Here is a 12703-nt window from a genome sequence, read left to right on the forward strand (position 1 = left end):
AAACTGTTCTAATTAACAATGTGATAATATCAAAGTCAAATGGAGAAATCCAATACACTTTGTGTGATCGTCTATAGATATGTAATCGAGATAATACTACAACAAAGTATTCACTTGAAAATAGTTACGGTACAAAAACGAAACACTATAAGATCAAGATCAAGTGCCTAGTTAAAGTAAACGTGTATTTACTTTAATTATAATATAAACACAATTATAATGCGAAATAAAGTAAAGCACGCACCAGAATTTTGTTAATGAGGAAAACTACAATCTTGTAGAAAAACCCCGGGACCTAGTCCAGTTTTGAATACTCAATGAATTAAGACGCTACAAAAAGTAAACCCGCAACTTCGTGTAGACGATACCAAGCAATCTAAAATCCTAGTTACTCATCTTCAACAGTGTTCCTGTTTTGATAACATCTAGTAGAACCAAAGTTCTCGATAGACGTTTGATACTAGATATCCTAGCAAAACATGCGTTCTCTTTAAGCCTAAATCTAGTATATCTTCTTAATGGTTCACAATAACTTTTTCTACAAATCTTTCAACTGGAAAGACAAGATTCCTTTGGATCGTATTCCATACAATAAAGGGTCAAAACTGTTTGGTAACCAAACTCACTTTCTAATCACAATACCGAAATATATGATAAAGGTACAGTTACAGATCTTGTATTTTTAAGACCCGTTACCAGATCTGACGCTCCTAGGTTACGAGATCAAACAAGACAATGATTACCTAAATAATCAATCTTGATTACAAGGTTTATGATAAAATCACAAACAACTTGTTGATCTCAAAAGGCTTATGTTTATCGAAAATAAACAACCTTTTAATCCTGGAAAATCAAGTCACATAAAGTCACACCAAGATCAAAACACAAGAATAAAGTCTTCAAACTCTCCAATCTTCGATTTAATCTTCAAAGTAACAACCTGAAAGAAGAGACTTGATTCCTTATTGATTTGTCGCACAAAACAGAGTCTGTTAACAATGGAAAATCAATCTATCTTACAGATCTAGAAAAACTTAGATCCATATAAATGCTAAACCTTTGATTTAGTTTGAGTGAGCCTTATATCAGAACAGAAGGTTCTCAAGAATAAAGAAACTAGGTGCAATCAAAGTTTTAACAACCGTTAGTCAATCAAATCAATAATCGAAAACTAATAACACTGCCATTATCTAGTTTCATACCAACGGTACTCGTAGAGCTTCTTGATCCCACAGAAGTCTTTAAACGAGTGGTCGTAAGAGATTTCTCCTAATTAGGGTACTTTCCTCTCCGGAAAGACGGCTCCACCAGAAACAACAAAAAGATGAAGTTTGTATGGCTCTTATGATAGTTTTCTAGAAATGCAAACTTAGGTATTTATAGACCAAGGATGTTTGGACACCAAAACCGAAAATATTCTTAAGATATGCAATGAATAGCAAAATTTGGTTTTCCTAATTCCAATAAATGCTTATCCAAAATTTCCGAAATCTCCCAATAGAAAATCTCCAATTAGTAAATGCACATTACTAATTTTTATTCTCTAAAGATATGCATTTAATTGTTGGTAATTAAAAGCATATAAAACCAAAAACCTTAATAAAAGATTCTCAATTAATTTCGGTACAGAATCTCCTTGAGTACTAAGGAATAGCTTTGAACAATAAATGGGATTTATGCACATGTTCAAATTACTCATTATGTTGATATCTAGAAGTTTCCTATCTTAGAAAACCCTAATTCCAAAATTACATAAAACATAAAGAAATATGTGAATATTGGAAACTCGGATTTTTCTCTTGGGATCGGTTATACCAATCACATGGATCGGTTATACCAAAACACATGATATTGCTTGTGATCGGTCACACCAGTTACAAGGATCGATTACACAATACTTGTGATCGGTCAATCCAATTACTAGGATCGGTTACACCAATTACTAGGATCGGTCACACCAATTACAAAGGTCGATCATACCATCACATGGTGATTACTTAGGATAGGTTACCCCGATTAATAAAAACCAGTCATACCAAATCATAAGTCACGCATTGTGATTAGTTATACCAAGATACATAACAAAGTTAATATCGGTTCTACTAACTCACACATATTGGTCATCCAAATATATGCAATGAATAGCCAGACCAATAAGTCTAATAATTTCCCTTTCGATTCATAAAACAAGTTCATGAATGTACTTCCTTTAAACAAATATAAAATATTGTTTCCTAGGATGAAATCTTCACCGTGACCCATGCACATAATCATATTTATATATATATACATGATTATTTCGATGTCATACCTATGAAGTTCAAAAGATAATCGTTCCTAATTATATGACCAATTCTATAACCTCGCATATTATTTTTTCAATCTAAAAGACTTGAAAGAAACAAGATAGAAATGGAATAAGTCAAGTATGTAGTTACTAACCTCAAGCTGAAGGATAATGTCTTCGTTGTCTTCAATCCATCTTCAGATCTTTGTGAGTAACTGGAGCACAATATTTCTATCGTTTCTACCTAACCTAACGAAGTTGACTCTACTTCACTTATTAAGCGACTCGAGTTTTGGAACTAAATATGACAACCAAATTTGACATACCAACGCTTGGTGGGTTCAACTTAGCAGTGCTCTAACACAAAATAACAGGAACATAGGTGGAGTGTTTTGAATCGTTATCAAGGTGTCTGAAATGGGATGAGTCGGGTTGAGTCGGCATGGGAGTTTGAGGAACAGGTTCTGGAGCTGATGAAGTTGATGATAAAATTGATCTTGTCCATATCTTGATGATGATTTCTATCTTGAACTTGATCCCTTTAGGAAAGCTAGACATGCCATTAACAAGGACTATAAACAGATCTAAAAAAACATAATAAAACATGAAATAATACACAAACTACAACATAATGGTTGCACACTACAATAAAACAAATCCCCTTACACTACAAGCTAAAGTAAAAGTAAAGCAATCACATAAAACTAAATCAAGAGAAAATATATTCCAATCTCCATCAAAATCCAAGAAGCATTTAGATCTGGCCGGACTTGGTGGAGATGATGTAGTCGCCACAACTCTAGATATTGCTTCAAGATGATCATAAATCATAACGAAGGAAGAAGTCATGTTCTGATTTCTTCTCATTGATAGATCACATACCCCAACAATTTTAGATCCAGAGAAAAAAACCATAAAAATTCAAGCGACTGCAATTGAAAATAACCTAAACTGAAAGGAAAAAAAACGAGAATCAAAAGATCAAACTAGAGAAACCAAAAAAACAAGAGCATGGGTTACTGATTGATCTACTCAGATCGGCTTCAGGCTAAGAGGGTTTTCGTCAAATCTACCCATTTACAGAAAATGCAAGATGTCCCACACAACCTTCCACCATAACCTTCCCTCGTGACATGTCAGCTCCTTATTGGTTTATGCCTACTACTCCCTCAAAGGGTTCAAGGCTTCCTAATCCTAGGGTTTTGTATGGGCCATGTCATGCGAGAAGATAACGGGGGAAGATAGCGGGGGACATATAACACTTCCAAAGATTTCGATCGTGAGTTCTTTACTGAGTTGAACTTGAATCTGTTTTTTTTTATGATTAACCATATATGAGTTACCTTAAAACTTAGGATAAAAATAGTCTAAAAAGATTGCCATATCACTCATTTGAGCTAATCTGGGGGGATAGAAATAAAGTTGTACATTTGAGGCTCAGTTAAAGTGCATTTTCAAACGGAGTGCAGCCAAAATTGCCAAAATTTCCTTTGTGCTGGTTGTGACTAGGCAAGCATGCCGGCATATATTTTTTTGCCATACTTTAATGAGATTAAATCTCTAGCTTATTTGGGGCCTGCTGCTGCTGGACAAAAGGCTTTTATTATTGGTTATTGGTGCAGTTAAAATGGCCCTTATTATTGTTTGTTCAAATATGGAAGAATAGAGATAATTATTTTATTTTTTTTGCAGTGAATGAAACAAGTGGGAGGATCCCCTCACACTCTTTATTTCACACTAACACTTTTTTTGCAGTGAATGAAACAAGTGGGAGGATCCCCTCACACTCTTTATTTCACACTAACACTTTGAGAGACATTTTTCTTAATAAAACTTCACTAACACTTTGAGAGACATTTTTCTTAATAAAACTTCACTGGTAGTGTATGCGGAGTTAATATTCTAGGTGTATATCGTTTTGCAAAAATATATCCACGAGAATGAAAACATTTTGGAAAAACAAATCTCATCATCCACTAATTTTAATTTTTTAATTTAACTGCTAAAAGTACGTTGATTTTTGACGATCAAAATAAATGGCAGAGTTACACGTTTTCGGATGTGCTTATTTTTGTGTGGGGTAGGTGGAGCTTTACGAGACTAATATGTGTTACAAACGCACTACCTTATGGTTTTTTGAAAGAAAAAAGAATTAGTGCCCAAAACGTATAATAGTGTGAAAATAGGTTCATGAGAAGATCCTTCCTCATGAAATAAACATTGTAGTTCCTCCTGAAAAGTAAATAATCATTGTCATTTCTGAATAAATCTTATACTATCGTCAAAATTCAAGACCTTGGGTTGGTTGAAATTGTTGCAGACGTTTTGGAATAATTTTGTTTTGAAATCAGACTTGGAACTAAAAAAAACCAGTACTTTTGTTGACCAGTGCCGAAGAATTCAGTCACATTGAAGTGTTTGTCTCGGTCAGATCCAAAATGTTACCTTGTATTTAGTATTCAGCCAGCCAAAATGTAAGTGATTCTCCTCCCGTCCCAAAATAGGTGACCTAGTTCAAGTTTGCACAATTCATAAGATAAGGAGAAGAGGGGAGTATTTTTAAGTATATTTTTAGTTATAGTCTTATGGATGTAATCGTAAACTTTATATAAATACAACGCATTTTAAAACATGTCTATCAAATTATACATATTTCTTATCCTACTAATAATCAACTAAAAAGATAGATTTAGAAATATCTATTTTTTTAATGATATAGTCTCTTATTCGTGGGACAAGTTTAAAAATGAATAGGCTATTATTTAACTAGGGCTTATTGTGGGACGGGGATATAACACCCAAATGTTTGAGTACCCATCCCCGCATGTAACACACGGCCAACGATGTTGTAGTGCATTCTACTAAGCGAATCTTCCCATAGAATTCTTTTTAGCTCTCGTGGAAAATCATCTGGTTGAATCTCAGCTGGTCCCTCATCCTCAGGTGCAATCCTTTCTTCCTTGTTCTCAACTCCAAGTGTATTCTTTTTTTCCATTTTGGCCAGATAATGTGCAGCTTTATTATTCAAACCCGATGAAATTCCTAACACATCTCCTAGATGTCGGCCTTCAGGTGACCGAGCTTTAATTTCCCGCACATGAGGCACCAAGCTCAGATCAGAACCCTGTAACTCAAAAAAATGCATCAAACACCACCTGCAAATAGATAAACCATCTTCGGTTCTACATTTAACATTACGGCAGTTCCATAGTTGACTAATAAAATCTGGAACTATCATTGAATTGCATTGACTTTAAAATCAAAAAACCCTTTACGCCCAACATCACTTGAGTGAAAAAATATTTTCCTTGTGCTGAGAACATGGCTGAAGCAATGATTGGCTTTGCGTCTATATCGCGTAACATAATTCCATATCCTCCATAGCCTTTATCCTTACTATGATAAGCATACACATGAGCCGAGTGATAATTTTTAGCTTTCCAGGAACCAACCCATTCTTCAAGGGGTGGCGAACGGACGTCTTTACAAAGAGAAAATTCATCTTCGTCCGAGTCAGTATCCTCCTCATCTTCAGATTCCAAGGAAAAGATAATTTTCAAAGCAGGCTTGTTTCGATCTTCCGCTCCACATGTACAAGCAAAATCTTTCGACTTCGAGCCAGGAATAGGTTTTGAGGAGTCCTCATCTTCCGACTCCGAGTCAGAGATGAGATTCACAGAGTATTTCAGAGCGAGATCCTACAAAAACTCTTTATTGTTAACATCATATCTATAAATAAACCAGAAAGATAGATAAAGTTTTGGGCTGCAAAGGTTTCATATATATGTTTTTTTTATAGGAAAAGCTTAGGCCTAGAAAGGTACTAAGAGCTGTACAATAGAGTTGTATTGGCATTGGCTGTGGATGCACCACTCAGCCTGCCAGCATTGTTCTTACAAGAAAGAGCTAAACTAAAGGCATCCATATTTCGACTACATTGGATGATGCTAAGGTTTAGTAAAACAAAAGATATGGGATTTATGACCATATTTCTACTGTCGTCTTTTTGACTGTGTCTTCTTTCATAGTAATTAAGATGAAATCTTCCTTGAGCATCTTCATGGTAGAGCAACTTAAAGCGAACTAGAATGTCCATTGATTCAGCAGATTTTGCAATGCTTGTGTGCTGCATTTCTTTGGCCCACTGGAAAGCTAGGTCTTCCCCTCCTGTGGCTCTCCCTTCTCCATGGTGTCCTGGATGTCCTCTAGCGCCAATGAAGTTTCCTGCAAAATCTGTCATAGTTAGAGCAGTATAGTATAATGAATTCTCAGAGTCTTGTAGTGTGCATATACTGATATGCTTCCCAAACCTTTCTTTTGCATTCCAAGAGTGATTTGTTGCAAAGCAATGTCAGTTTCCTCAGGTAAAAGAGGGAAGTTGTTCATGATATGATCCTGCACATCGTGTATTCTATTATGAGTGCACAAATGCTGCTTAATCCTGAGAGTAGTAACTTCCACATTAAGCTGAGTTTGTTTGAATATAAAGTCACATCTAGCTTTCCAAATATACCAACACGTGGTGGCATAAATGCTGCAGGCAGAGCTAGTGTTTCAAAATTGGAACCAGGAATTCAACCAGTCAATAAAGATGGTATTGTTATCAAAGAGAGTACGAGAGGAGACAAGAATTTCCTGCCACACCAAAGTAGCAGCGGGACAATTTAGGAACAAGTAGACATGGTTTCTTCTTCCCCACTATTGCAAACAGTGCATATATGATTGATGTAATGAAGTATGCTAGCTGTTTTGGCATTAGTGGGAAGAATTCCATGTGCACATTTCCAGATAAAGATTTTGATGACTGGAGACACTTCCATGTTCCAAATGGCTTCCCAGTTGCCAGTTTGAGTGTCATTTCTGTAGAGATGACCAATTTTTTCCTTGTACATCTTCTTGACAGAGAACACTCCTGTATCATTGAGATTCCATATTATTCTGTCTTCTTCATTTGGGTGTGTCTGCAGTGTAACAATCACAGAAGCCTCCTCAATGCTGAAGTAGGTAGAAACTTGAACTTCATCCCAAGTTCCATCTGGAAGAAGCAGAGATTTTATCTTTTCAATGTACTGCAGTCAGTTCTGAGGTTTTGGTAGTCTTGAGTTGGTATTTGGAATCCATATATCTTCCCAGATTTTGATCTTCCTACCATTACCAATCCTCCAAGAGCAGTGTTGTTGTATGTTGCTTATGCCTTCCAGAATTTCTTTCCATATCCATGAATCCCCATCCTTTGATTTTGCATCCATGCTAAGAACATTTCTTCCTAAGAGATATTTGGCATCCATGAGCTTGTACCATTGGGAATCCTTATCCTTCTCAAGTCTCCATCCAATTTTTGTTATCATAGAGCTGTTGAATAGTTCCATATTCATGAATCCTAGTCCTCCCATTTCTTTTGGCTTGCACACTGCTGTCCAAGATTTAGGGTAATAACCAGAAGGATTTTCTATATTCTTTCCCCAGAAGAAATCTCTTTGAAGATTGTCGATGTCTTTGCAGGTTTTCTTAGGTACCTTAAAACAGTTCATTTGGTAAATACAAGCTGAGGATGTTACAGATTTGATGATTACCTCTCTGCCAGCAGGATTTAAAGGTGTATGTTTCCATCCAGTAAGTATCAGCTTCAATTTTTCTACTCCAGGCTTGAAATAATTGATTTTTCTTCTATGTGTGAATAGAGGTGATCCTAGGTATTTATCATCCAACTGAAGCACTTGAACTCCCATAGAATAGATGATTTGAGGAATGAGTTCTGGGTTAGTGTTTCTGCCGAAGAAGACTCCAGATTTATGAAAGTTAATTAGTTGCCCAGATGTGCTTCCAAATATCTGCAACAGCTGCATTATATTTTGAGATCCAGTAGTGTTTGCTTTACAAAATATCATGCAATCATCAGCAAAGAGGAGGTGGATGATAGATGGTGCTGCTTTGCAGATCTTGATTCCATTGATAATACCCATCTCCTCAGTATGCATGAGAGTCCTTGAGAGGGATTCCATGCAGAATAAGAAAAGATAAGGTGATAAGGTTTGAAGAATTTGTCAGGGGAACCATTGATGAGGACAGCTGAGGTGGAGGTTGAGATGCATTGAAAAATCTTGTTGCACCATTAGTCATCAAAACCAATTTTCTTCATAATGGTCATTAAGAAACCCCAGTCCACTCTGTCAAAAGCTTTTTCCATATTTTAATTTTTATCCCCATTGTACCAGAGTTGCATTTTTTTCTTCTTTTAGACCTCATGGTGTGTATAATTTCATGAGAAATATCTATGTTGTCAGATATTTTCCTTCCAGGGATGAAAGCAGATTGGTAAAGGGATATGATTTTATTTAGGAAGGGATTCATTCTCTGAGCTAGGAGTTTAGATATGATTTTGTAGGTGGTGTTACAAAGGATGATTAGTCTGAAATGACTAGGGAAAGTTGGATTATCAATTTTGGAGATGAGAGCTATGAAGGTGGCATTCATATCCTTTAGAAGATGGCCAGAGAGGAATAAGTGTTGAACCAATGAGACAATGTAATTAAGAATGATATCCCAGTTGAGTTTGAAGAAATTTGGTGGGAATCCATCTGGCCCTGGAGCTTTTTCGTTTTCCATACTAAATAAGATAACTTTAATTTCTTCAGGTTCAGGTTTTCTGCTGAGGGTTATGTTGTCTTCAAAGGTTATGGATAGAGGTATAAGGTTGATGATTTCAGAAGTGGGGTTTGTTGTTTCAGCAGTTGCCATCTGAGAGAAGTGATTGGTAAAGCAGTCTTTAACCTCTTGATACTCAGTGATCTAGTTTCCCTCCTCATTTTGGATAGATTCTATTTTATTCCTTCTTGTTCTACTTTTAGTGGCTCTGTGGAAGTAACTTGTGTTCTGATCTCCCATCTTGATGAGTTGGTCCCTGCTTTTAGTTTTCCATAATTTCTCTTCTATGTCTTGCCAATTTTTGAGCTGCCTTCTAGAATCAGCTAGGGCCTGTCCTCTGTCTTCTCAAAAGTATGATCTTTTTTCTTTGCCTTCCAAGCAGCTTTTTTCTTCTTATTTGCTTCAGCTTCCATATTTGATTTGATCTGAGCCAAAGTAGGTAGGGAATGAGAAGGGAAATACTTTGGGGTATTGATGACTGGGAAGAATTGTTCAGCAACAACTAGGTCAGCAGCAGTAGTTTCCTCATCATTCTTTCTCAGAGTGTTGTTGTTGTTGGAAGTAGTTCTTGCAGCAGCTTTCCACTTTGGAAGTTTTTTCTTGTAAGAACTATCTATCTTTTTTTCCAAGTCTAATCTTTTGTTTCTAATTTGACATGCTAAGACATTTGGGTGTGGAGACTCATTAGCTTTAGCAGTAGAGGGCTTGGCACCAAAGATGATATGGTTGTTTGATGTAGATGCAGTGTTTGCTATTGACTTTTCAAGCTCCAACCTTTTATCAATCTTCATTTTTGCTTCAAACACAGCAGCTGCATCTGCATCAGAATACTGTCTGTGAATGATATCCTTTTCAGCTTGAACCATTTTTTGTCTAGGAGTTATAGGTTCAGTTGTTGGTTGGGGGGCTGGTAAGTGGTGATAATCAGGATTGTTTTGATTTGGAGGTGATGGGAATGGAGGGCTTGGGTGATCAATAATTCTACAAACTTTGCAGAATTTGATGTCATTGAGAGCATAGGAACATTCTCACCAGTGAGATAAAGTAGGTGTTTCAAAAGCTTCTATTCCAAATTTGAGAGACCTAGTTACATTGATTGTAACTTTTACTTCCACATTTTTTTTTCAAATTTGTCTCTACCATAAGGTTTTTTTGAGCCATGGTACACACCAATTAGTTTTATGACGTTTGGTATGTATGGTATTATGTAAGTAAGGATACTCTTGACTAGAAGCCAGATCATAACCTTAGAGAACAGTTCTTCATCAATGAGTTCAGGGACCTTTTCAGGTACTCCCAAAAGTATCATCAACTTATCAAAAACCCCTCTAGTGCCTCCATTCCTCAATGTAGAATAATTTGCTTCATTTGTAGTTTTGAGGATGTAGAAGTTTCTTATTCTGTTCCAGATTTCAACCTCAATTCTGCCAATCATTTCCCAGTGAGCGTTGATGAAGTTGCTAACTCTGGATGTTTGGAAGCATATATTACTGCAAAGTTTTCCAATGAAACATCCTTTCCAATCTTGGGATTGCTTAGTTTTGATGTTCTCAGAGTTGATAAAAACTTTTGGAAACAAATCCTCAGGAATGGTTAAAGTTGTGTTCATTTTCTTTACCAGATTCTCTATGGATTGAGGATTTGAATTGGAAGAAGAGGCCATTAAGCTTATTTTTTAATACCAAAGAAGTAAAGAGGTGTAAAGGTTATGTTCACTTGGGGTATTATAGGTAAGATATAAGACAGTGAGGGTGATGTTGATGTGACTAACTTTAATTTGAAATTTTATTACGGGATGACACTGATCCTTGTCATAACTGAAATGGATAAAAATTTCCGTGAAAACATTGTAGTAGTTGTACTTGTGGTTGGTGCGGTCAGCTAAGGACTTGTTGACTTGGTTGACCATATCTAATGGCATTTTGAATCTCAACCTGTCATGTATCATATCCCTGGGCACTAGATCGTTATAAAAAACTAAATTTAAGTGAGGTTGAAGTTTTTTTACCCGTTTGCTGTAGTTGATGGCTGCCGCAATGAATAAAGAGTGCAAACTTACCTCGTTACTGAATCCTCTTACCGTGCCAAAAAATGACAAGAGGGGGGGAAATTTGGCTTTGGTACTCCTTTTGGAAAATTGTGTGTCTGCTACCAAATTTTTTTGGGCTCGACCAATGTGCAAGGAATTGTATCCCAAATAGAATACGACTCAGCTTGCGTCTGAAACTGTACGTATAGCGTAATCAGATGAATCAGAGTTGTATGTAACGCCTTGCTACGCTGAAATGGGTCCCCAAGTTGGACAATTCTCAAGAGAATAAACCATTTAAATGTATCCAAGATCTGACCCGATTTTTTGGAAGATTTGCAACTACCAAGTGTTTGATACCGCTTCGCATGAGCCAATAACATGTAGTTACTTTTACTAGATCATTGTAAATAGCCAGTAGGCTTTCCACTTTGTAAAATCAAGAAAAACCAATCTCTAGAAAAAGAGATCGTAATACCACAAGAAGAGATTAAAGGTTGTGATGAGAAGGCTGTTGCTCTTCCCAGCCAAAGTAAAAGCAAAATAGGGAGCAGTTCTTTCAGTCTCTCAGTCAGTTTTTCCCAATCAAGAATATTGTTTTTTTATGTCGAGAAAATTTCAAACCATGAATCAGGAAATGAATTCCAAAGAGAAGAAGAACGCTCAACAATGTCCTGAAGGTATTCAAGAATAGAAGAAGCCTAGATTGAGTCTTCCTAATTTCCAGGTAATGAACGTTGATATTAGAGAATAAGATGTTAATCATAGGTGTTTTATGGGTAGATTTGCTAAAGTATGCTTTGTTATTTACTAATAAGAATCTGATGTAAGGTAATGAATTTTTTTTTCTTCCACCAATCTTCTAGGAACATGCAGTTGGAGGAATCAGAACTTCTCCAGGAGGGGGTGGTGACGAGGTGTAGAGAAGCATGCATCGAGGTGGTAGTGGTATTGGTACTAGTGATGAAGTTACAGGTGGTGGGTCTGGAGATGGAGAGAAAATAGAGCAGGGACTGGAGATGGAGGTCAGAGTCAGCAAAGATAACCTTCTCATCCTGCTAGATATCAGCATTGGGGAGTTAAAGATGGATGGTTGTTGTATGCACTACATCCCCGTCGAGGCCTCTTCATTGTCAATGAGGGGGTGGTTCTGGTAGGAGATCAGCGTATTGTTTGTGGAGGTGCACGTCAGGGGTTCTTTGCAGCACCAATTCCTGAGGATGTCAAATCCCAAATTCATGAGAATGATTTCATCCCTCTCCCTGTTGATGCAGTTATCTTTCCGAATTTGTTTATGCTAGCGCCCGAGATAAGGCAGATGGTTGCATATGTTGTTGTGATAGCTAATGCAGGTATGGGAAAGGTGACTCCGCATGAGGATGTACCAGCAGATGAGCCTTTGCCAGTGACAGAAACTAGATCCACCGCACCAATACCAAAATCCACTGCACCAATGCCTGCAAAGAAAGCTACAAGTGCATCTGGAGATGCAGATACTTTCTAAACAGATAGGATTCAAAACATAACTCTGAGGGATGTGAGGGTTATGTTGAATGTAGGGAACTAAAGTTTTATTTTGGATAATGATTATCAGGGCACAGGATACTTTTTTGATGTTAAACAAAGTTGTGGTATTTAAATTTAGAGTTGATTTTCTGGGTTTAATCATGAACAAATTAAGGATGCTAAAATTATTAGTGCTTAAGGAATTAGTGCACTGCTTTCCCAGATTGGTTAGATTT

The sequence above is a fragment of the Papaver somniferum genome, chromosome 6, assembly GCF_003573695.1.
Source record: "Papaver somniferum cultivar HN1 chromosome 6, ASM357369v1, whole genome shotgun sequence".
NCBI classification, from domain to species: Eukaryota; Viridiplantae; Streptophyta; class Magnoliopsida; order Ranunculales; family Papaveraceae; genus Papaver; species Papaver somniferum.